The sequence below is a fragment of the Cebus imitator genome, unplaced genomic scaffold, assembly GCF_001604975.1.
Source record: "Cebus imitator isolate Cc_AM_T3 unplaced genomic scaffold, Cebus_imitator-1.0 Scaffold29, whole genome shotgun sequence".
Classification (NCBI taxonomy): domain Eukaryota; kingdom Metazoa; phylum Chordata; class Mammalia; order Primates; family Cebidae; genus Cebus; species Cebus imitator.
Genome location: NW_016107344.1, coordinates 5378765 through 5405342, shown reverse-complemented (window position 1 = coordinate 5405342; position 26578 = coordinate 5378765). Strand labels below are relative to the sequence as shown.

The following is a 26578-nucleotide window of genomic DNA, read 5'->3' as shown; positions in this document are numbered from 1 at the left end:
ATAGATTCAATGTACTGAAAAACCCTACATTAAAAGTAAACATCAAAACACATTTTTCATTATGTATTTACATTTTTTTAATGTATTTGTCAAATACCATTTTTAAGTTAAATTTGATAGGGGAAAATGATGTGTGATGAAGGGTTGTGGATCTAAATCCCATCTCTGGCACTTATAGTCATTTGTATGATCATGATAATATCATTTAATTTTTCTGATATTCAGTTTCTTTATCTATAAAATGTAATCATACTGCCATACAAAATTTCATTGAGATCTATTAGATAATATATGTAAAACACCCATTCATAATACAATGTCTCCTATCTATCTATTATTTCACCTAAGACTCAATATGTGATCATTCTTTGATGTAAATACATATTCTGTGTGATTTTCAATGACTTGATGCATGATATTTCAACTTCTGCAGAGGAGTAAAACATCCTGAATAGTAGAGAGTTGTGATTTAATAGTACTTAGCAATTAGAATTATGGAACCTTTAATAATTGGAGCTAAAGAGCCTCTAGACACCAAGTGAACCAACTTAACTTTATTGATGAGTTAAATAGGGTACAGAAAAATTGATTAAAACATTAAGTTTGCTCAACTTAGAGGAGGAGTGGCTAGTTCTCTCTCATTCTGAGTCTTGTATATTTAACTTGCTACGAAATTTTCTATGTACAGCATTGTTAATTCAGTGTTTCTGGCTGGTAAATTTGTCCAAAAATAAGTTTGAAGGTGACCTTAGCCTCGAAATTGATGGGTAAACTTGTTTGTGTATATAATTTGTGATGGGGAGATGAGAGGCTTCTATTATTCATTAGATTCCTCATTTGAATCCAAATCACAATTGACATTTTTGCTAATCCATATGTTATTAAAAATGTAAAAAAGAGAATTAGGACACAATAAAAGAACAGAAGGCAAGTATGAAGTGTTAACAGTAAGTGTAGAAGTGGGATTTGTGGTCATATTTAAAAACTGGAAAGTTAGAAACACATTACCATAATCCAAAAAAAGAGAAGCTTTATAAATAAGGTAATAATTATGTTTCCTTTGGCTGCTGAGATGAGTACAGGAGAAACAACAGAGAAAAATGATTTATGGAACTCAAATTATGTGAGCCTATCTTAACAACAGGCTCTTACAAAGAAGAGGAAACACACATTTGCTAGGCAAAGAAGAAATTTTGATGCCAAGCGCTGAAATTTGCAAATCTCCCAACTTAGGTTCTAATGCCATGTAGCATTTATTAGAGTCTGAGGGAGTAATCTTTTGGGAAAGAAATAGCCAATGATTACTATTAGTCAGAGATCCAATGATAATTATCAGTTAATGACAGATGCTATGACTGGGTACCTCTGACTCTGGCATAGCCATTATTCTCTACCCACTTCAACTGTTGGTTGAAATGTGGGTTGTTTCGAGTTATATTGGTGAACAAAATCAGAAGTAGTAGGACACATATTAGGATAGGTCACGAACGTGACTAGATTCTTCTTCTCAGGGTACGTCATTCTTTCACACCCTCGTTTCCTACTCTTCTGTCATCAGATATGGGGAGATGCTGCCACCTGTGCATGTCATTAAATGGTTACATCATATCAGAGATGTTCTGTTGCCTTATTGGTTCCTAAGGCTATTCATTATACATGGAATTTTATTTCTTATTCGTTCAATTGCTATATCTTGCTTAGTGAAGTAATATTTATTAAAATTAAGGTATAAAATACTCTAGATGTAATTATTAAAAGTTTTTAAACAGTGTGCAGTTGACATAAATGTAGCATATGACTATTCTCCATTCCTCATCTTTCAAATTGGAGCTATTGCACATTGTAACTTTATATGTACTTTCAAACAACAGATGTGCAGGAGGAATGAATGAAAATATTTTCTGTTTATAAAATGTCTTTGTATAAAAAAGAGGCTATCACTTCTATAACATTAATTAATTATATGTCATTATAAGCATATTAGATATTTCTAATCATAAAAACATATGCAAAGTAAAGATTATTAATTGTATTGCACAGAGGAAGTATTAGGCTCAAAGAGGTTAAGTGATTTTCAAAGTTCATAGAGCTAGTAGAAAATCTGGTTTTCCTGCAAACATAGGCTGGCCAGATGTGAAGATACACAGGTATTTCTCCAATAATGAATGTTATTTCCCTGTTTTCTCTCTAACTTGGAAGATCTTAAAAATATCCTGAATTCATCAATTTTGAAGGTTTTTTTTAAAGACACTGAGGATGGAAGAACAGCGATATGATAGGAACTTACAGGCCTTTATTTCTTTAGATACCAAACTATTTTATCTCATTTAATTTCTATAAAATTGCCACATAGTAGATACTGTTATTCCCATTTGACAAATGAGTACTTTGAGAATCTGCGTGATTATCATCATTTTAGTTTTAAAGATCAGATTTTACTCCAGTTTTATGTGATACCAATGTGGTTCTTCTTTCGCTAAGGGGAAAAGAGTGTAATATTTATTTAGGGTTGTTTCATATTTACCTCAATGTCCAACCAGTGTGAAAAAAAAAGTTTAATTGAGTAAAGGATATTACAGACTTGCACATGGACTTTCAAAGCTGCTAAACACCTTTGGGTCCTTATGAAAAGCTATTCAAATGGTCAAGAAACATTTTTTTGCTGATCTTGGATTCATTAATATAAGGTTTGCCCATGCTTTTTTCCAGTGATTAATATATAGGTCTTTTATAATTTTAAGTGATTTGTGTGCATGTGTCGTGAGTATTTACACATGCACATGAGATGTTTGTGTGTGCCACCAAGGGAAGACAAAATACGTGGAATTTCAAACACAATGTATTAGATGAATGAGAGAAAAATAGGAAAAAAATAGAAAAGAGTTATAATGGTAGGGGAGGTTATTTGGAGAATATGTCACAGCAATACTACAGTATAAATGAGAGTAGAAGTGTTAAAACTACCATGATTCAAAGTCTTATGTACTACTGAAGTAATGACATAATTTCAATCATCAGTCTCATTCTCTCTCTGTATGTCTCTCTCCCCCTCTATATATACACATATATGTGTACACATACATGTACATATTTACATGTATATATACAAACATGTAATATGTTATGCATATTATAACATATATATTATTTAATTAATGTGTAGTAAAACACAATATTATATTTTAAAATACTAGCAATATTTAAAGGAGGCCAGAGTCTATATTTTTCTGGTAAGGTAAGGGATTACTTTCAAAAGGATACAGTGCTCTGGACCAGTTTTTGAAGGAGACTTGATAATTTGTTTTGTGTGTTTGTAAGGTAATTCCTGCAGATGTAAATAATCAATTTCAGGTGAGTGAGAGAACAATATTTGAAAGAGTCAATGTGAGCTGCTTACAAAATTCCTCACCAAAACATAACAAAGTGCGGACCAAGACGAGTATAAAAAATCAAAAAGATTTTCAAAGGTATTTAAGACAGAAATAAATTAATTAAAAAATAGATGTTTCCAGGATTGAGTTAAACTCTATAACCTGTAAGTACTTTTATACCAAGGAGTAGCTATGATTGTACTTAGTAAATGCATGAAAACATTTCTAGAGTAAAGAGTAAAAATTAAAACAATGACAGAAACTTCATCAACAAAGAGAACATGTTAAAAGAATGATTAGCGCCAAAAATTAATTTAGCTTACAGTAATAGCCTTCTCTTGTGTTCACGAGGCAACTGACCAACTTGACTTGGACATATTTCAGTTCCATCATTTCTCTACTCCCATGTGTTTTATTAGTAGGCCCATTATGTGTATCTGGGCTTTGTCATTTCTTTATGAGTTATAAATTAGCACATTAAGTATGGTAATTTGGTGCAGAAAATATAACAAAGAGGATATGGATTTTAGATTAGAGCAGTGGTAGAAAAAAGCAGCTTAGGAAAGGAAGACAAGGCATACAAAAGACTCAGAAGCATCACTGTTTCTCTCTGTCCCCTATTGAAATATAACAGCTAATACTGACATAAATTCAATTATTTGACTTTGCTATAGACAGCACCAGAGAAAAAGGCAAAATGATAGCAATAGATAACTGAGTTATATTCAAAGAATGAATTATACCATTTAAAAAAATAAGTTATGAATGGAATTTTATGTAATGGTTTTCATATTTTTCCTGAATAGCCTGAGGCCTCAAAATTTCAGCAGTATTGTAAAACATATAGACATTTCTGTCATTTTTAGAGAATGACTGAAAAATATATATATAGATATAGATATAGTTTACTTAGAGGCTACCGGATTTGATTTACTTATTACTCTATTTCTCTTTCTGAGATTCAACAAAATACCATGTTTCTATAAAATAAATAACATGTTTTAACATTTTATAACAATTATTTCCACTGATTTTAATTGAATTTATAAAATATTTCTTTGTAGGATGTACTTAAATACTTATACATGAATTTTTAAAACCCCAATAAATATCAGATTTTTGCTATACTACTTTGTAATGAATGGCTTAAAATGTAAAAGTATGTTATTTAAAAATCGAGAGAATGTAATTCTACATATTCTCAAGTCAAAAGGTGCTCAGGGAAATTCAGTTTTATCATGATCAGAGTTTACTTACAAAGTTGGAGATATACAGATAAACTGTTTCCTATCTCAGAATTGGTATTCTTTTTTTTTTTTTTTGAGAGAGAGAGAGTGTTTCATTCTTGTTGCCCAGGCTGGAATGCAGTGGCAAAGCCTTGGCTAACTACAACCCCTGCCTCCCTGCCTCCCTGCCTGGGTAATATTGTATTTTTAGTAGAGATGGGGTTTGGCCACGTTGGTCAGCCACCGCACCAGGCCGGTATGGTACAAACTGGTATGCTATATCCCTTAAAAGGGATAACCCTTTTAAGACAAAAAAAAATTTTCATACTTTCTAACAATCAAACCTCTTGATTCTTAAGACAAATATATAGCAATGTGTGTGTGTGTGTGTCTGTGTGTATTTGTGAGTGTTTATGTGCATGTACATTTATTTTCTGTAGCAAAAGATAAAAGGAAAAAAACTTGCAATGAAATAATAGAATATTGCCTAGATTTAGAGGAACAGGAATCTAATAACAAACACAATAAAATAACAAGGACATCCATGTATGTAACTTTAGACGATAGATGCTGCCTCTGCTTTACATGAATTAAGTCTTTCTGTGTAAAGCTGAATGAATTATTCCAAAATATTATTTGTGGTAGTAATAGCAATACAAGAAGGAAGGGTGAGGTATCCAACATTTTTCATTTGAAAAGTGACTACTGATCAGATACCAGTGACATACTGACTATAAAAATTATAGCTACAACTAAAAAATCTGATTTTTTAAAAAAGTTACAAAGAGTAAATCAATATAAATAGAGCTCTTTCAAATTATAGTGTAAAATATACAGAGCATATTAAACTCAAGAAATTTATAAGTTTTGTTTGATTTTACTTCCTCAAACTACTCTTTGATAAGGGTCTCCAAGGCTACCTGCATAAATCCTCACTGTTTAATGCATTCTGCATGTTATCTTTACAAGGGAAAAAATTAAAACTTTTAATTTCTTACAAATGAGTAAGGCCAAAATAATTAATCAAGCCTACTAACACAATCCATTAACAGTCATTGTTTCAATTTTTTTCACCCTTTGATTTGCTGGCTAATTAGTTAATGATTATACCAGGCCATCATTATTGAGATAGTATTCTCTACAAAGCCACATTGCAGGAGTAAGAAAAAAAAGAATACTTTCAATTTTCTGCAAAAGAAATCTTAAAAACAATGCCTTTAAAACAGAAATACATAGATAATATATAATGCTTCTAAGATCAATAAATTTATCTTAAATAATACTTTGATTCATGATCATTTAGCCCTTTGTGACAGTCACCATTCAAGTTACAAAATTTAAGAACCTACAGTGTTTTGTTAGCAAGCTTTAAGTCAGCAGAGGTATTAATAAAATAAAAGATGCGCAAGGACATTCACATGCACAAACTCATACATATGCATGTTACTTACTTTGGTATAGCAAAAAGAGTAGAGAAGAAGCTGGAACATAATCACAGTATTTTTCTTTTTACAATACATTGTGTTTCTGCTTGAATCAAGGGCTGATTCCTGTGGCTCTGTTTTTCATCCCATCTTTCTTGCCACAGGGTTTCCTCTACTGTAATGAGCATTTCTTATAGTATCGATTGTATCAATTTTTAATCTATTTTGGATAATTCCAATCAATTTACTAAGTTCTGTTGTTTCAAACATACAAAACTAGTCATATTGATTTTCATTAACTGTTCTAATTCTCTTTTGCCTTTCTAATATAATATGTAGTTACGTTTATAATTATTAAATTTACTTTAATGTAACCATCATTCTCTCTTCTACCTACTTTAATCAATCTTTCCACTGACGAAAATCACCAAACACCTCAGTGGTATAATTTTTTCCCCAATCTCAGTGGTGTTTGCCACAGTTGATTTGGTCATGCTTGCTCAACTATTGTTGCAAATTTGTTCTACCCTCTGATGCTGAAGCGCCCCAGGACACTATGTTTTTTCGTGTAGAAGGTATCATTTAATTCTATATTTTTAAATGCTATATAGAAACAAATTATTTAAAAAATGTACCTGTAGTCCTAAACTTCTTCAGAAAAACAGATTCAAATGCCCAATTAACTACTGAACAAGATTTATGCTCTTAGGATAAAATCTTAATATCCCTATCGTACAAGGCCCTACGTTAATTACCACAAGGCTACTCTTCTGAACTCATATCCTGCCAGCTCTCAGTATTCTTCAGCCACACTGAACTTCTGTTTCTTGAGAAAGTCAGGGTTACCTAAATTAAATTGGTTTATAAGTATTTTTACCTACTACAGAATATCATACGTAACATTTACCAAGAAGCCACAAAGTGCAAGAACAGTCATTTTTCTCAAACATTAAAGAAAATTCAGTTTTTATGCATCTATATTTTATATTACAATGATGACATTAATATAGGGTACAATAATTTATAAGAAAAAGGAATACTGTGAAACATCTTCAATAAAGCAAAGGCCATTTGAATCATTAGACATTTTCCAGTGATTTTAAGATTTTGGAAAACTGAATTAATTAATTAAACTACTTTAATATTTTAGGTGGTGATATTGAGTAAATAGTTGAATACATCATTTAGGAGTTGTAAAAGGGTGGCCAGAAGTTATTAATTAGGAGACTGACAGCATATAGACATAATTTAAATACATAGCCTAACACAATATCATCAAAATAGTGAGTATAAAGAGATAAGGGAAGAGGACTACAGTCCACTGGTATCAGCTGATTCTGAGGACTAGAAGCAAAGGCATTTAAATGGGAGAGGATGGTAGGCACACACTGTGAAAGGGGAAACACTAAAGGGAGGTGCATGGTCTAGAGATAGTTTTTTAAAAAATATTTTGTTATTTGTCAGAATACTATATCTTGCCAATTCTAAACAATTACTGATTACATCCTCCTACCTGTTAGGATGAACTGCCCCACTACACCCCTCAACTGAGACTCCCTTGCCTAGAAGGTAGGCACCCATCATGACCAAGTCTTTTTATTAACCACATTTCAGCTTAAATGTTTACTGTTCTTAGAAATTTCACCTACTGTTTTCTTGCTTAGTTTAGTTTTCATTTTTCATAACTATATTTTTGAGAAATACAAATTTAAAGTTCTTTTCAAAAGTTCCTGGCATAGACAGTACTCAGATTTTTACTGAGTAAACAAATACAAGTTTATTCTTTGTCTTAGGAAGTTTAGCTTTATTCACTTATTTTTGTGTGTACTTTAAATTCTGGTATACATGTGCAGAATGTGCAGGTTTGTTACCTTGGTAGTATACATGTGCCATGGTGGTTTGCTGTTCCCATCAACCCATCATCTACGTTAGGTATTTATGCTATATGTTGGTATGTTATTTGTCTGGAATGTGAGAGAAATCTCTATACATTTATGTTACAATGAATCTAATGGTGGAGGCTAAGAACACTGCCATAAAGAGAGATTAGAGCATATTAATCCAGACTTTACTAAAATTCCTTTATTAAATGGAAAAGGAGAAGGCAAACTTGAATAAAATGTAATATCTCATTTTGTCACCCTATTAGATAAATTTATACAATGTAGATATGTCCAAGTTCCTTTAATACCTAATTCGGTAGTATATTAAAACAACAGATTTGTTACATAGAAATACTGTTAGATTTTCATTGCTAGCATAATATATCAGAAAAATGAAGTTCACTCCATAAAACAACAACTAAACTTAAAAATTGAAATGGTCCATAAGCAATTTTACATATACAGGTTATTATATATAGCATTTGCCAAGGGGCCACAAAGTACAAGAGCAATTATTTTTTTCTCAAACATTAAATTTCATTTTTTAAATTTATATTTTATATTAAAATGATGACAATATAAGATATAATAATTTGTAAGAAAAAGATGAGACAGCTGCAATAAAGCAAAAGCCATTTAAATCATTAGACTTTTTCCAGTGATTTTAATTCTCTCATATACATATATACATATGCAAATTATCAATGCGATACATTTATGCATATATGTTTATATATGAAGATAACATACATAATGATTTTTCTTATAAGTATAATATTTTATGTATTTTAATTAAAAATGGACTTAACCCTAACTAGTGGAATCCCTGGCTTTCCTGTAAAACATTTATTCCAAGTAACATCTACTGAACACTCATGCAAAGGAAGATCCACAGAAACACTAGGAAATCACTGTCCTAGATGATGTTTTTAGTTTGGGGATTCTTCATGGTAAAGGTTAATAAGTAATGGGTTTTCCTTTACAGCAAATGATACTAAATTAAGGGTGTTTTAGGTTTTTTCTATTAAAAATCAGCTTTCTTTAATTTCTTTGAGTTTGTCTATCACAAAATTGGCTTTGCTGAGCTGGAAAACCAGATATTCAGTGAATTCAATAAGCTAACCTAAGAAAACCTGGAAATAGAGTCATAAATAATAATGAATGTGTTATTCTCGAGTCAGTCAACTGTGCAGGTTTTCCAAACCATTAAACAACTTCTCAATTCGCTACAATTCCGTGTAAGTGCTGTACTCTTTTCAAAAGAAGGTGAAGAATAAGAGATGGCAAATATGAGGTAAGAATTTAGGGAGTAATGAATATTTAATCACAATAAAACCCCAAATCTGGTTTCAGTGAGTAGTCACTTATACTATTCACCTATTATAAAAATAAAAGATGGAATTTTTATTCTGACCATTAGATTTCAACTCATGGTAATATCCATTCATGCTATTATTCATTATTCTCAGAATATGCTAAAATACACATAAAATCGGGCAGATAAATAAATTATGCCTAAAATATAAAGATCTGTTTAAATAGTAAATGCCCATTTCATCTGATTGATCAATTTCTTAGGAGAGTGAAATGACACTTTGTCCTGATTCCATGTCCAGTAACAATGCCTAGAAATGTATTTTCTCTTTAAATAAAAGTTTTCTCAACAGCTATTGTTTTCTCACTCCTTGTGTCACCAAGAAATTCTGTTGTCTTAAAAATGCGCACATTTAAAATGTTTTAAATCTCCTTACTGTGTATGATATTATTGCCTTTAGCTTAGGCCCTATCATTTTTGTGCAGTGGAATTCACGTAAATTGCCAAACTCCTGTGACATCTTCCCCAATCTGTAATCATTCTTCACAATGCCTTCCCTCTTGAGTAAATTTTGAAAAAACACAAATTAAATCCTAATGTCCAATGACTTGGAATGCACACATCATTTACATGTATATAATATACTATATTATTAGAATCATGTATGTTCTTAGTTATGAGGGCCAGGGTATGGAAGTGAATGCAGGAAGGCTTGTCATGTACTAAACCAGAAATATTTTCAAAAGACTATGTTGCTTTCTACAAGTAGTTTAATAACTACATTTACTATGTTGCTTTCTACAAGTAGTTTAATAACTACATTTACTATGTTGCTTTCTACAAGTAGTTTAATAACTACATTTACTATGTTGCTTTCTACAAGTAGTTTAATAACTACATTTAAAATGGTTATTAAACTACTTGTAGAAAGCAACATAGTCTTTTGAAAATATTTCTGGTTTAGTACATGACAAGCCTTCCTGCATTTACTTCCATACCCTGGCCCTCATACTTAGACATATACACTTAATTAACACCTGGTTTATCATTAAAAGCTCAACTCAGGGCCCAGTGCAGTGGCTCAGGCCTACAATCCCAGCACTTTGAGAGGCTGAGGCAAGACAATGGCTTGAGGCCAGGAGTTTGAGATCAGCCTAAGCAATGTACCAAGACCCCATCTCTACAAAAAAAATAATAAAAATAAAAATATGTGAGGGTGGTGGTACATGCCAATAGTAGCAGCTACTCGGAAGGCTGAGGCAGGAGGCTCACCTGAGCCCAGGAGTTCGAGGTTACAGTGACCTATGATCACACCACTGCATTCCAGCCTGGACATCAGAGCAAGATACTTTATCTGAAAACAAAATGAAACAAAACAAAAAACTCAAGATTCAGTTTCCTAAGAAAGACTTCCTAGTCCACTTCTGGTGCTCTTCCTCAGGGTTCTTGTAGCATTCTGTTTTAACACCCTTTCTATAATCCATAATATTTTATTTAGATTATTTAGAGCTATGTGTCTTCTTGCCCCAATATGTTGTACATTCCTTAAGATTTTTATCTCCAATATTTGGCATATATTAGGGGCTTAATAATAGGCTGCATCTTGCAATGTAAAGGATTTTTGAAAACAATTGTTTATCAGTGTATAGTTAAATTTTAAACAGATTACTTTGAACTTTATTAGTAGTCTTTACCTTGTGGATATGGAATATTTTTTTGAACCAGTAATTATATTTGAAAAATTTATTTCAGGTTTCTATATGATCCTATATAAAATATTGGAAAACCAGGAAACATGAAACACAACTTAATTAACAGCAAAACATGCTGAAAGTAATTAAAATTTGGCTTTTAGAAATTCATCATTTTGGTATATTTAAATTTCAAAGTTTTGATTTTTCTTGTGTGTGTGTATATATGCATATAAATATATATCAATGTGATGCATATATGTTTACATGTGAAGGTAACAATGATTTTTCTTAAAAGTATAATATTTTATGTATTTTTTCAGATGAGTGCTTTAATAACAGAGGCTATTATTCTTCACAGAAGAATAGAATTGTCATCATTTTACTCTTTTTTATGACAATGACAGTTTTCCCCCAGTAAACAAGATCACCCTCCTTCTTTAATTGTATAAAAATCCCCAGAGTAACAAATAGATGGTATAAAAATTATATTCTTTCAAAAAACAAATTTTTTTTCAGAATAACATTGACTGGGTGACACTCTAGTGTTTCGTGACCCTGTTCTTTGAGATAAATCTAAGTATAAATAATTGTATTGTTTATAACATCTTATGTAATTTGAGTTTTTCAACGTGTTACTAATAACTAACAACTGATTATTATGTACAATACATAAAACAATTTCAAGACAAGGTTCATAGCTCAATAGATGAGAATATCAGCCTAAATACAATCTTAAAATACTATTGAGAATGAATTATTACTGATGGTTAAATTGAAGTGAATGCAAGATGTTGGAATACAGATGTCCAGAGAGGAACCATATGGAAAGAAATTTTCTGTTGCAAGAACAACTGACTCTGTTTTTGCATTATCCAATAGACATTGAACATGAATATTTGTATCGATAAAGTGACAATTGAAACAAAAACAGATTAATTCATTCATTCAGTGCTCCACAGTATTGACTATTTATATTTAAGAATCATGAAACGCAAATAAATATCACATATTCAAGTATAAAAGAAGTTTTACAAGCTGAAGTCCATGTTTTACCAAACATGAAAAATACAAAATTTTTTACTTCTTATGTTTTTTTCATATACACTGTATTCAGAATTCATTCAACACCAGATTCCCCTAGGAGATAAAAGTGAGAAGCAAATGACATATGTTTTCAGACCTTAATATTTTACTGTCTTCTACTCTTATTCCAGGATCCTCTTTTGTTTTAATTTTCTGCAATTGTATTTATAGCTTTCTTTGTATTTATGGTTTTCTATTCTATTTGCTTCCTAGACCAAGACTTGGTTTAGAACACTTCCTAGTATTTTCATTTCTCTAGTTAAAATGTAACTACTAAATATCTTATACTTTCAGTATCTCTGAGTAGTGATTAGAATATATGAGAAAAACCAAAAACAAAAGTAAGTAATTATGACATATGGAAAATGACAATACAAATTCATAAGACTAAGTACTGAGAAATATCATGAACTTTACAGGAGGTCTTTAAGAAACTGCACTAGAGTGCAATAAAAACATTTTAGTGATTACATTGCAAACCTGGACAATAATTTTGAAAGGTAGCTAAAAATACACAGAGAACAAAAGATAAGTTTTAACATAAAAACATACTTTTTGCTTAGATTGTGGTAAATCAAGTGTATTAGTGTGCTTGGGTTTACATAAACTATTATAGACTGGGTGGCTTAAACAGCAGAAATGTATTTTGTCACAGTGAGGGCTAAAATCCAAGATCACGGTGCCAGCAAATTTGGTTGCTGGTGAGGGCTCTTTTCTGGCTTGCAGACAGCCACCTTTTTGCTGTGCCCTCACATGTCCTTTCCTCTGAAGAAACAGACAATTAGTGGGGCTCTAATGCAATAGGACTAATGTTTATGTAAGAAGAGGAAGAGAGAGATCTCTCTCTTGTCTGTTTCTCATATATTCTAATCACTACTCAGAGATACAGAAAGTATAAGATATTTAGTAGTTACATTTTAACTAGAGAAATGAAAATACTAGGAAGTGTTGTTTTACCATCTGACATCGCACTGTGCCTTTGGAAAAATGGAACCTCAGAATCCCAAGTTCAAGATTTTGTTCCTGGATCTGCCTTTTCTTTAAGATTTGCTTTCTCTCTCTCCCTCTCTTTCTCTTTCTCTCTCTCTCTCTCTCTCTCTCTGTGTGTGTGTGTGTGTCTGTATGTGTTTGTCTAAAAACAGTATAATTACATATATTTATTATGAAAGAGAACTGTGTTCCCTCTATCCACATCAAGATTTTCCCTCTAATTACAATTTATATGTAATTTGCTTCTTTAACAAAGTTTCTTCAAAAATCTTTATTATCTTATTATGTGATACTCATGTTTTAAAAGATTATCATCGCTTATTCTAATTCAAATATAAAACTAAATAACAGTAATATTCACTGCTAATCAACTTCAAGTATTTGCTTTTATTTTTCTTGTCTTTGAGGACAGGATAAGAGGTTAGGTGAACCAAATATGAAATCATAAACTTGTTTGTAAAACATTGCATATGTGTGTGTGTGCGTGTGTGTGTGTGTGTGTACGTGTGCATATATATGCATAAAATGTTGCATATATATGTAATAGGAAGCCACTGATGTTATTTTAAAAGCTAATAAATATTAAATCATGAACTTGTTTATAAAACATTGCATAATATATGTATAGTAGGAAATCACTGATGCTATTTTAAAAACTGATAAACATTGAGATAATTTGAAATATTAGCAAAATGTTCATAGACATATAAAATATCTATATAAATTTAGAAGCAAAAGCCACAAAAATGTGGAGAATTTAAAGAGGAACAGGGTAAAGAAAGAAAATAAACTGAGATTTTCTCAACAGATAACCTGGATACTAGAGATTTAAAATCAATTTGCTGTATTATTGGTCCATGAAGTAATTTCACTTATTAGTTGACAGGGTAGACCGAAAATATTAGAAAGTATCACATAAAATAATATTTACCAGCTGGCATTACTTGGGCCATATCTAAAACAGTTCAGAGTTGCTTTTAACACATATTATCTCTTACCGTTGATTAGAATCTCACTGTTGTCTGTGTATTGTGATCAGAGCCACCATATGGACAATATCATACAGAAGGTATAATTAATTGACCAGAATTTATAAACAACACCCCTAGGAATATTTTACGTGAAATGTTAGGTTATACTTATCCAAATTTCTTTAGAATGTTTCTATTAGTAAGAATTCTAGTAGTAACTTTATTTTTACTTTGTAATTCTAAAGATATCTGATTACAATTAGGAATTAATAGGGTTCAATAAATCTCATAAAATGAAAACACATTGCTCTTTATTATCTATATCATCTGTCTTTTTAAAATAGTGTTAATCAAACTTGAACAATAATTTTAAACAATGATACATGATTTAAACATATACAAAGTATTTGTAAATATTTGATCTCATTTTAATATAATGTTTTGAGAAATAAAATTATACATAAGGAATTGAAAATTAATGGAACTGAGTAATTTGTTCATGTTATAAAGCTTAAAAGGATTATAGCCAGACATATCTGAGACTTTGGATTCATGAATCTATAAACGTTCCCTTCAAATTATTCATTTTAAAATATATGCTAAAATTTTATGCTATATTATTCATAGATCATGTAGGCAAATTTGTTCATTGTTTTTAAAAAGAGGCAAATATCTTACTACGCCACTCACATTCTCTTTTTCTGAGTATCTTACCATTAGAAATTGAGTCAGTTACACATGCTTAATACAAGAATACTTGGTATGCTCATACATGTTGGTTTTCTACTTGTTTGTTCTGAAAATGCTTTCTTGCACATTTAGATTTTTTGTTTCTTGTCTATAGAAAGTATATATTCTACTGCATATCCTCAATTGTACCTAGTGTAGTACTGAAGATTAATAGACACTCAGTGTATTTATTAACATATATTTTGGGTAATATTTGTGGCTGCTATTAGTGGATGGGCCTTTTATTAATTAAGTCAAAATTTATATCACACCTATAAACACACTAAATAGCTTGAAACTAATGATGAGATTGTTTCTAATCCCTAACAATTGAGTGACTCAGTAACAGGTGAATAAATCAGGGATGGTATCATATTAATGTTGTTTAGGCCTTCAGATGATAGATTGAGCTTTTCCGTAGTAATTTCTTCTATTATTCCTGAGATGAGTCCTTGCTTTTGTGTAAGGTGCATATATATATATATATATATATATATATATATATATATATAATATTAATCCATTTTCACACTGCTATAAAGAACTGCCCAAGACTGAATAACTTCTAAAGAAAAGAATTTTAATTGACTCACAGCTCAGCATGCTTGCGAGGTCTCAGGAAACTTATAATCGTGGCAGAAGATGAAGGGGAAGCAGGGACCTTTTTCACGAGGCAGCAGGATACAAAATTGCTGAGTGAAGGAGGGAGAGCCCGTTATAAAATCAACAAATCTTGTGATAACTCACTATCACTAGCTGAAAAACTGCCCCATGATTTTATTATTTCTACCCGGTCTCTTTCCTAGCCCCTGACATATGGAAATTATGGGGATTACAAATCAAGATGGGATTTAGGGTGGGGATTTAACCAAAACATAGCGTATCTATATCTGTATCATCTAACTATAGATCTATTTATCCATCTATCTCTCTCTATATATGATCAGTACTAGTGATAAAATGCTTAGTCTGGCAGCAGTTCTGGCATCACTCTCTGACACAAAGTTTCTCTACACTCTAACCAGTAGATAGTCTGTTTTATGGTTCTTGACTAGTACTTACTTCCACTGATGGACAATTCCTTAGTTCTCAATATAGATTTCAACTTTAGCATATTATTTACTAATACTATCTCTGCTATAATTATAAATGCATTCATATATATTATAGAATATTATATATATATAATATATATATGATAGAATATATATAGAATATTATATATATAATATATATTAATATATATAGAATATTATATATATGTTATTCCTATTTGTAATACATCTATTCCTATACATATATTTATTAGTACAAATAGATGTTTTCTATAAATATTCATGGTCAACAATTTTTTTCTTGTAAAAAACTTTCCAATATTTCTAGTTGGTGCCATATCAAACATAGGTACTTGAGAGATGAAAAACTGTGTGTTACAATTAAGAATTTTCCCTGAATTCTTGTTCCACCTCTGGCAGTTATGGCCTTCACGTATAACAGTGTTTTGCTTTAAAAAATAGATCACTTTAATATATTCAAAAGGCTATGTAAGAACCAATTATAATTTTGTGTTCTGGAAACTAGAGCAAAATTGTTAGTAACAGAAACTCATAAATGCAAATAGCATTAATTAATAAACAACATTTATAATTTCAGAGAAGCTGATAAAATTATGCAGAGGAATAATATTATATAAACTTCTATTTATCTAATTACCCTAGTTTGCCAAGAAAATCATAAATCTCCTTAAGTCCTTAGCCGTTCTTACGTGCCTGTGCTGTGGTTTGGATATTTGACCTCTCCAAACCTTATAGTCACCAATGTGGATTGCCTTTGGGTTATGGAAGAGGGCCCCCAGTGAATAGTATGGTGCTCTCCTTGTGGCATTAAGTTAGTTTTCACTCTGTGCATTCCCAGGAGAGCTGGCTGTTAAAAAGCAGCCTGGCACCTCCCCCCTCTCTCTTTCTTCCTTTCTTGCCATGTGATCTCTGTACACACTGGCTCCCTTCACCTTCCTCCGTGAGTAGAAACAGCCTGAAGTCCTCACCATAAGCAGATGTTGGTGCCATGCCTCTACAGGCCAGTTTAGCTGGCAAAACTATGAGCCAAATAAACCTCTTTTCATTATAATTAACCAGTCTCAGGTATTCAATTCTAGCAGCATGATGGACTAAGACAGCCTGATAAACTAATAGCATCACAAGTTAGAAATCAAAGACTTTACGGATTAAACAATCAAAACTATTTCCAAAGTTATATTTTGCCTGTAGGATCAGGATGGGATTATCTTTTTCTGAGATGGGTAGTAATTTCCCTTTATTTAATTTGGAATAGTTTTTATAAATCTACAAGAAGACAGCATTGAAGGGAAAGGGAAAAAGGGGTTAGTAATATTGGTTGAGTGATTATTATTCAGGCTTATGCTAAGCAAAGTCTCCATATTCTATTTAGTCTTACAGACTTTGAAGAAGTTGTAATGTCTCCATTTTACAAATGAAATACAGATGCAAAAATGAAACAAAACAAAAACAACATACCTTATCCAGTTCTATGTAGGAAAAACAAGGTGAGGCTCTTCTAGAGTTACATTGTATCTGGCATGGTAAGAATACAGCAGGTTCTCATGATAAGAAACTTACTATATAACCACATTCACTGGTGAATACCACTTCAAGCACTTATCTTCCAGCATGTATCTCCGCATGAAATTGGTGAAAGTAGCTGCTTGCAATGACTTTCCACTGCTATGCAAGTTGGGGGATGGGGGGTGTATAAAGAACAGAAGTGTAAGTAGTTGTATGACTTCATTGTTATGCTGTTACTAAAGACATACCCAAGACTGGGTAATTTATAAAGGAAAGAGGCTTAATTGACTCACAGTTCAGCATGGCCAGGGAGGCCTCTGGAAACGCACAATCATGGTGGAAGGAGAAGCAAATACATCCTTTTTCATGTGGTGGCAGTAAGGAGAAGTGCCGAGCAAAAAGGGGAAAGCTCCTTATAAATCCATCATATCTGGTGAGAACTCACTATCAGGAGAACAGCATGAGGGTGAACGCCCCCATTATTTAATACTTCCCACCTGGTCCCTCCTATGACATGTGGGAATTATGGAAACTACAATGCAAGATGAAATTTGGGTAGAGACACAGTCAAACCATATTGGTAGTTTAACAATTCTTGTTTTGAAAAAGTCAACCAACTGAAAACTAGGTTTTCAGATGAAGATATAACAGGAAGTTTCTCAGCACAGCCTACTGTACTGCTGTTTAACTGTAATTACTGGAAAATAATAACCATCTGCTCAATTATATTATAAATTATTTTAAGTTAGGAACCAATAAATTATCTTTGCATACTCCAAAGTAGCTGGTATAGGATTTAACACATTCTAAATTTTATTAATTCCTTTAGCATCAAGATTAATAGATATATTTTGATTTATTCCTGAAGGTTTTTTCAGTCAAGATGTTTGAACAACTCATTTCCTACCCAAACTTTAAAAACTCTGAAAAGCATATGCTCAGTAGAATTTGCTTTACTTGGGAGAATTATTTTAATCCCTTATTGACTTGCAAGATGCATCTACCTTGATGTTTTCACAGGAACTTATTTCACTGATGATGATCAAAAGAGTTATGTTGGGCTTTGATCAGAGTAAATCTGAAGAAAGCTGGAAATCTGCAAATATAAAGTGATTAAAATTTTTTCTCCAACTTCTCTTAGTGAAACGAGGAAGCGAAATGCTGACTGATAACTTATAATTAGTGTGAGTGAAATTAAAAGGTTTTAGTTAAAGATAATTGAAATAGGGCTAAAGCAAAACAAAAGTTTAACACTAGGTCCACATCATTGTTGAAGAAAATTCTGTTTTCCAATTAGTCAACAGAATGTCATCTCTTCAATTGCTGTCCTGACGATTTGTGTCAAGGTATTTCTGGGACCATCCTACCAACAGAATTAACTTTTCTGAAATAAAATGGGGGAGAATTAAGGGAAGAATTCTCAATATTTCTTACAGTGTCGGATGCTTTTTTACAGATTTGAGGCTATTACGATTCTGGATGGAATGCAAAGAAGACTTGCCGATTTATCTCTGTAAAGGAAGCTATGCTTAAAGATGACTATTAAATTAGTATATTTTTCTTGTTAGCTAGTCAGTCTAAGGCTGTGTGTGCTTACTCTTATCTCTTAATTCAGAGAAATTCCTAATAAGAAAAACAAACATAAATGCAGGGTAATATGCATAGATGCATTTTACAATAATTTTTCTATTTTACAACATTTTACTCATAACAAGATGGTTTGAATCCAGGTTATGATTTAAGACCCCATTTAGCCTTTACAGTTCATCAATTTCAAGTTATAATTTCAAGTATTGAAATGCAATTAGTTTTACAGACTATTAATTAGTAAAACTACCTGACTATATGTTTCTATGATTTTTTTTATTAATGAAATTGATCATCTTAGTCTTCATGAGTTGCAGATACATGAGTTCTTCAAGAAAGGATGATCCAGAAACTTAGCGTAAATTATAACTTGGGAGCTTGTCTGGGACAGGAAGGATCTGTAATAGAGGATAGGGACATAGGAGCATGCTAGACATATTTAGAAAGAAAGAGGAGTCCAGAAAAAGGAAGGAGCAAGGGAAATACAAATATCTATTAATTGTTTTATTCTAAGGTAAGATTCATTGTGTCAATGCAGCAAAAATATTTGCCAAATGCTCTGTTAATAACTCAATATGTATTTAACATGATGAAAGTTATTACTTCATGCAACTCTAATGTCAGAAATGTTTCCAATTAATCCAGTGCTACAGATGAAGTAGGTGTTTCTTTCATAAGACTCACACTGTCCTCAAAAAGCATGAATGTGCAGCTTACATGCTTTTGATTTTGAGTCTGTGTCTGACTCCTCAGTGAGTTTGCAAAGATGGCTTACCAATTCCTATAGTCTGTGCTGCACAGTCAGAAATAATTTTGTAAAAGAACTAAAGGAAACATAACAGTTTCTCATGATAAATCGCATATTTGAACATATCCTTTCCTAATTCTTGAAAAATATGACTACAAATAACAAGATTTTATAAAAATATACTATTTCAGTTTCAACCTTAAAATTTAAGTAAACACAGTTAGAACTTAAAAAAGAGGCAGCTACCTATAAAAGCATCAAAAAAGTAGTATATATATGTTTTTCTATTGGTGACTACTAAGTATAAACAGTACAGTAATAAATTGAGAATTAAAGAAATTACAGAACACGTAGAAGATAAGGCCTGGTTCTGTAGAGATTTGTTTAAAGATAAAACAAGGATAACCTTCAAACACTATTTAGAAACACAGGGTAAAACAAGTACACTCAACTAGGATTCAGTCAGATAGTTCAAAAGAGGAAAAAAGTCACATTAAAGACAAAGCGTGAAAACTGATCTTGTGAAGGACAGTGCATAGAACAGCCTTGACAATGTAGAAGGTTGACCAGGAGGCACAGTGACAAATGAGCCTGAACCAGGTGCTTTAAGTTACATTAGGAAATACTTTCAGTTGTAGTACAAGGAATTAAGACAGCAGGACAATGAATGATCAATGTGTGTGTTTTAGGGCACTGTGGGAGTAGTTTGGATTCTGTATATGACAGCTGGTATCAAAAATAATAATGTAAATGATTGATCTTTCTCAAAAATTTAGAAAAGTGTTAATGAGAATTTCAACTAGGGAAGTTATTATACATTATTATTTTTGATACCAGCTGTCATATACAGGGAGTAGTGAAATGGAAGGGTCATAGACAGAATTTTAGTGATCAACAGTATTTGGGAGCAGCGAAATAGAAGGGTCATAGACAATATTATAGTAGTTAACAGTATTGGTGACTCTTTGGATGTGAAGTTGACCAAAGAGATAAAGAACTTTGCTAAGTGGAATTATCAATGAGTCAGGGATCTCAGGAAGGAAAACAAATTTTGGAAATATGTATTCATATATCATATTCTCCAAAATAGTTTGAAATAGCTTAAATAGTAGAAGCTTAAAATAGAATTGCAGGTAATTAAGTACCCTAAATCATCAATAAAAATAGGAGACAAGTCAATTACAGGAAGAAGAAAAGTAATGGGAAAGAATAAGTTCAGATTTAAATATATGAGTTTGAATCCTCAGTGGAATATTCAGGTTAATATTTCCTAGTTAAGAGTCATATCACCTTGCAGTGATGTCTATGAGCCCAAATTATTTCTGTAATATATTTTTGCTATTGAATGTGACTGGAAATAAACATGCTATCTACCGGATCTGGAATAAATCATTTAGTAATATGGATATTTGGTTGGTTGTTTAGCAAGAGGTTTCTAATAGACAAATATTTATAATTATTATTATGCATTTACTTTGAGATGTGATATTGAACGTATTTCTGCTTATGTATTGTATATCTTCAATCTTCAGTAATGAATAAATTATTAAAATAAATTTATAGATACACAATGATAATAAATGATCCATCATTTAAATAGTTCTTGAGCAAATCATGGGGCCTATGGTTCTGTTATTATCAACAATAAATAACAAATTTTGTTTTCCGATTTTCTGCAAGTTTATAATTTAGCCTGTGTATGAAGCCTTTAAGTGACTACATATAGGGTAACTGTTTAAAATCTGATATGACTGATTAAAGTAAATGTTGACTGTGACCTGAGTGATGAAGTAAATTCTCATGAAAGTAAAAGAATCTCAAACTAGACTCTGAAGATTCGGGTCATATTTTAATAGAAGGCTTGGAGGAAACAGGCATAAAGGACAGTGAGAGAGGGAGACAGAGAGAGAGAAATAAAGAGACAGAAGGAGGGGGGGAGGGAGAGAGAGAGAGAAAGATGAATGTGCTTGGCTTAAGAAAATAGCAAGATCTATTTCAATGAGAAGAAAGAGATCAGAAGAGCTAACATATAAAATGTAGAATAATGTGCTTCAGAGTATTGGGGAAAGTATTGATTAAAAGTAGTTATAGAATTTTTGGCATACTCATCTAAATTTATTGAATAATATCTTACAAACAATAATAAACTAATGTATACTTTTAAATATAGTCTAAACAGAAATGAATTAAAGATGTTTTGTGGGAGCAGGGAGAAGGTTGGACTTGAGTAAAACAGATTAGTGGTATGTGAAAATGATGTCATGTTATACAAGACCTATTATAGCACCTTGGGCAAAATATTCGGCTAAATATTTGATGGATGAATGAATGAATGAATGAAAAGTCCTGAGTCCAAATGGGATGCAATTAAATCATTAAAGATGAAGGTGATTTTCATATAGGGCAAAAGGTTAACTTATTTCAGTTTTAAAAATTCTGAGATTTCAAACTAAGGAACAGTAAACCCATGTTAAATAAATAAAAATCAAAAATTATAGCATCACAAAATCCATTTTACTTGTTACTAATAAGAACTATCATTTGGGTTAATTTTATGAGCTCTACTTTTTTTGATTATGTCATTATTCTTCTCTACTTATACTGTCAACTTAGCCAATTATTATTCATGTTAAGGCAATCAAATATTTCTGATTCAGAATAAAATTAATGAACCTGCTACTTATTTCATATGCATTTTTTCTTATTTCCTCAAATGCTTGAGGAGGAATCATTCAGATGTATCTGATGTAAGTTTTAGCATGTCATTAATTTGTGTTTTCATTTTGAAATGAGAGTTGTGGAAGATAAACTTGAATGCTCTGTTGTATCTGCTTTGCTTTCATTTTTAAATATCCTCAAATAAATTGGCCAGAATAGTAGTTATGTCAGTAGGATGGACTGGGAAATACTACGGTCTCTTAAAATTTCATGGTTCCATTCTTTACCAAAATTATTTTTAACTTAACTTAAAAGGTACTTTAAATGTAAGAGGAGGAACTATCTACTCCCGGGTGATACATTTATTTCAGGCTGCAGGTTGATATTGACTATGATAGGGTTAGTCCTACTTGTGGAAACTAAGGCAGTTGGCAGTCACATCTCAAATAGTTACTAATAAAGTTCTACAAACTTTGATGAACAAACTATCTCATACTGCCAAGTTTTCAGCATAACCATTTTTCTCTCTGTATGTCTTTGAACATAAATAAAGTCTGAAAGGTGGGGAAGGATCAAACAAAGCTCTCTGGGTATGAGGCAGTTGCTATTTTCCCTGTACAGTTTGACAGTCCTAGCCATGGGCTCACTATTTATTGTTTTGCTGCAAAGTTCTGTGATGACTGAACACATTCCTTTCACCAGCACCTTAAACAGGCTCGGGGTTCATTTAGCACTGAGTGTGATCATTGTTTCCCTGTGGAATGTCTTAGACTGCTGAATACAAATACCTAAAATTATTTTATTGGTATTAGATCTATTTACAAGACATTGAAATAAAAATCATATTTTTCTGCAGCTTACGAGATATTTTATTATTCATGGCTTTCATTTTGTCAGGCACAAAACTTGAAAGACTAGGTATGAAACTGTCATTTATTCTCTAAGGACTGTCACTTCTAATAGGAATCAATTTTGTTTTTTAGATTCAAATTCTGTGAGTTTATTTTTTTAGCACAAGATCCAACAGCAAAAAATATTTTTGAAATATTACAAAAATGATTGAAGTACATGAAATTTTGTCACTTTGTCATGAATGTGAGAATGTTTCATAACTGTGATAGCCCAAGGATATAGCTTTAGAGAATTAGCACTTTTTCTTTGGTCTATAATATGTTTAAAGTTATTTTCCTTTAAGTATTGATTTAATATCGCCTTCCATTTTGCAGTGGACTCCCTGACCAGATGAAAGGTATAGATGTGATTGCTGTGCTTGGTATAGCTCCTATTCCCTCCTTTAAATTACGTTTTTTGTTAATGCAGTACTACTCTTACTTAAGGAATAGCTTATGATGTAGATGTTTTCTTATTTCTAGACACGAACCTTAGAGTAACATGTTGCTATAATTTATATTTCCTAAATGATATTTTAGAAGGCTATCTGTAATGCAAGTTTTTATAATGTAAATGTTTTCTGACTCTTACTATAAAATTAGTGTGTGTCCTTAATGTAATGAAAGTGGGTCATGCAGCAAAAACAAATCCATGTATCTTGTTTTGTTTACTTATGATAGTATTGTACAAGCTATTTACAATATCAAGCCAGCATCTACACATGCAATATAGTGCAGAGAATCAGTACAAGGATTCTAGACAAGAGGGTATTTTTCTTGACATGTTAGATAATTTTTAACGAAAGAAGACAATTTTTTTTAAAAACATGGAAGTTTAGTTTTTGTTTGCGAGGTTGCAAAAACATTGCAAAATCTAGATACTTGAATGATGCATTCTATTTTTATGAAGCAATACTTTCAGATTATTTGAAATACCTTTAGCTTCATAATTTATGTATTGTTGAAAGCATTTTAAATAAAATCATATAAATAATCTTGGAAAGCTGCAATTCGAGGCATGTCTATGTAAGCACACAGGATTAAACACTCATCAATCTTTAATGTGGCTAAACATATGACTATTTTGATCACGCAGTTCAATGTATCAAACCATCAACAATTAAATTATGGTATATTATAATAACAAATTTAATGGTCATTTACAATAAATATTGTTTTAACAAATGTGTATATGTATACCTGAATAGGTTACTCTACAACTCATCATTCATTATTTAATCACAAAGAAGACTGACAAAGACTGACAAAGTTATAAGGAGATAGGGCATATCTGCAAACTGCCTGCGTAGCTGACAGAGTTGTTAACAAAAGAACACATTGTCTGTAGAAAAACCTTATGTGCTCTGTACTTATTTATCTGAAAATTTGTATATAAATAAACCAGAACAGTGGAAATACTTAATTCATTTTGGTAGCATAGAACAGGATTTTTAAACATTGTTCTTTAGTTTGTTGCCTTATATGATAGAAGTATATTATTATCTCTAGGTTACCTAATTAGGTTATAATGCAATTTTTAAATAATTTTTTTCTTGCAAGGTGACATTTTCCTGTAACTATTATATCATAGTTAGAATATGTATATATATATATATATATATCTTTTTTTTCTTTCCTTTCTTTTTTTTTTTTTTTTAGTGATGGTGTTTCACCATGTTGGTCAGGCTGGTCTCAAACTCCTGACCTCAGGTGATCCGCCCACTTCAGCTTCCCAGAGTGCTGGGATTACAGGCATGAGCCACTGTACATGGCCCATATATATTTTTTTCTAACCAAAATGAACTTGTTAATAAAGCCAATAGAACTTTGGAAGAGTATGTGAAAAGGAAATCATGCTTTCAAACAGGTAACTGCAGAGAACATGTTTATCCTAATTAAACATTCATGACATTTCTGCCAGCTGGAATGCTCTAACAAATTTATTGTTGAAAGTTCTAGCTATGAATGGCTAAATTATTCCTGTTTTGTAACTTCTTAACAGTGTGTAAGATTAACCTGTACATTTCTCGGTCATGTTTGATTCTGCAGCTATTGGGTTACCCTGTAACTCATCAGTTATTATTTAGTCACAAAGAAACTGACAAGGTTATAGGGAGATAGGGCATATCTGCAAAGTGACCACTGAGCTGACAGAGTTATTAACAAAAGAACACATTGCCTGTAGAAAAGCCTTATGTGCTCTGTATCTTATTTATCCTAAAATTTGTATATAAATAAACCAGAACACTGGAACTATATAATTCATTTGGATAGCTTAGAACAGGATTTTTAAAAATTTTTCTTTAGTTTGTTGTCTTATATGATAGAAGTATATCCTAATCTCCAGGTTACCTAATTAGGTTATAAAGCAACTTATTAATGATTTTGTTTTTCTTGCAAAGAGACATTTTCCTGTAACTATTATATAATAGTTTACTACATTTAACAAGGCAATCCTCAAATATCGACTTTTTAAGATCTCATTTTTTTTTCAAATATCTGCTTCTCTGTGCCCACAGGATCTAGAAGCAGTAATATTAGAAATAAGAATTTAAAACAGAAATAGAGTATTCCATTGTAAGTCCACTTAATTATGTTTCCCCTTGATACTCTACATGATTTTAAGATACTTTGGTCATTACCTTCATAGAAATATTCATGTTTATATTAAATTTTATCATCATTTTTCAAACAGCAAGTGCTAGTATAAGTTGTAGAAAGACAGTATCTTAGCTTTTGTGTTTATAAAATGTAATTGAAATTTTGCCAGACATATAGAAACAATATACATAAATAAAATAATAGAGATCTGCAATCTCAACTATATAATATGGTTTCATATTTAAGTTGGAATTGCTCACAGAGTAAACGATACCAAAAACTAGCTAACTTTGATTTCTGCTAAATTTTTGGCCTAATATAAATAGTTGAAACGTATTTTTGTAACACTAAAATGCACAGCAGAATGACAAAGTGGGTAAGCTTTCATTCTATTTGATATTCTTCTCTGAGAAGTACATTCATTGAATTTGCAATTTATTTGTAACTATTATTGGTGAAATGTGTCAGCGCTGAATTTCTTTAAGACAACAAAATAAGTTTTGTGGTAAGCAAGCTGACTTTATTAAACCTATTCCAGTATGAAAGAACGGTACCTATAGAAGGCCTTGGTGTATGTTCTATAGAGAAAAGTCACAGGAAGATATTTATGATTCCAGTGCTTGGCCTGGGTTACTTTAAAGCAGCCTTTGTGCTGTGGAGAAATGGTGTAGCTTGTGCACAGTTCATATCATAATAGCTTAGGATTAGTGTGCACAGCAAGGTTAGGCTCTTGGAGCAAGTGTTGAAGGGAAAGTTCTAGTCTTGCTAGCTATTTTTGTAGGTTCACAGTTGTCTTATCCTCCAGGAGCAAATATTTCCCGGATCC

The 26578-nt window shown here is 31.6% G+C and overlaps 1 protein-coding gene across 1 annotated transcript in view; it reads left to right on the top strand.

Moving 5' to 3' along the window:
- KLHL1 (kelch like family member 1) overlaps nucleotides 1–26578 on the top strand; it is a 422085-nt gene that overhangs the window by 248242 nt on the left and 147265 nt on the right. The window lies entirely within an intron of this gene.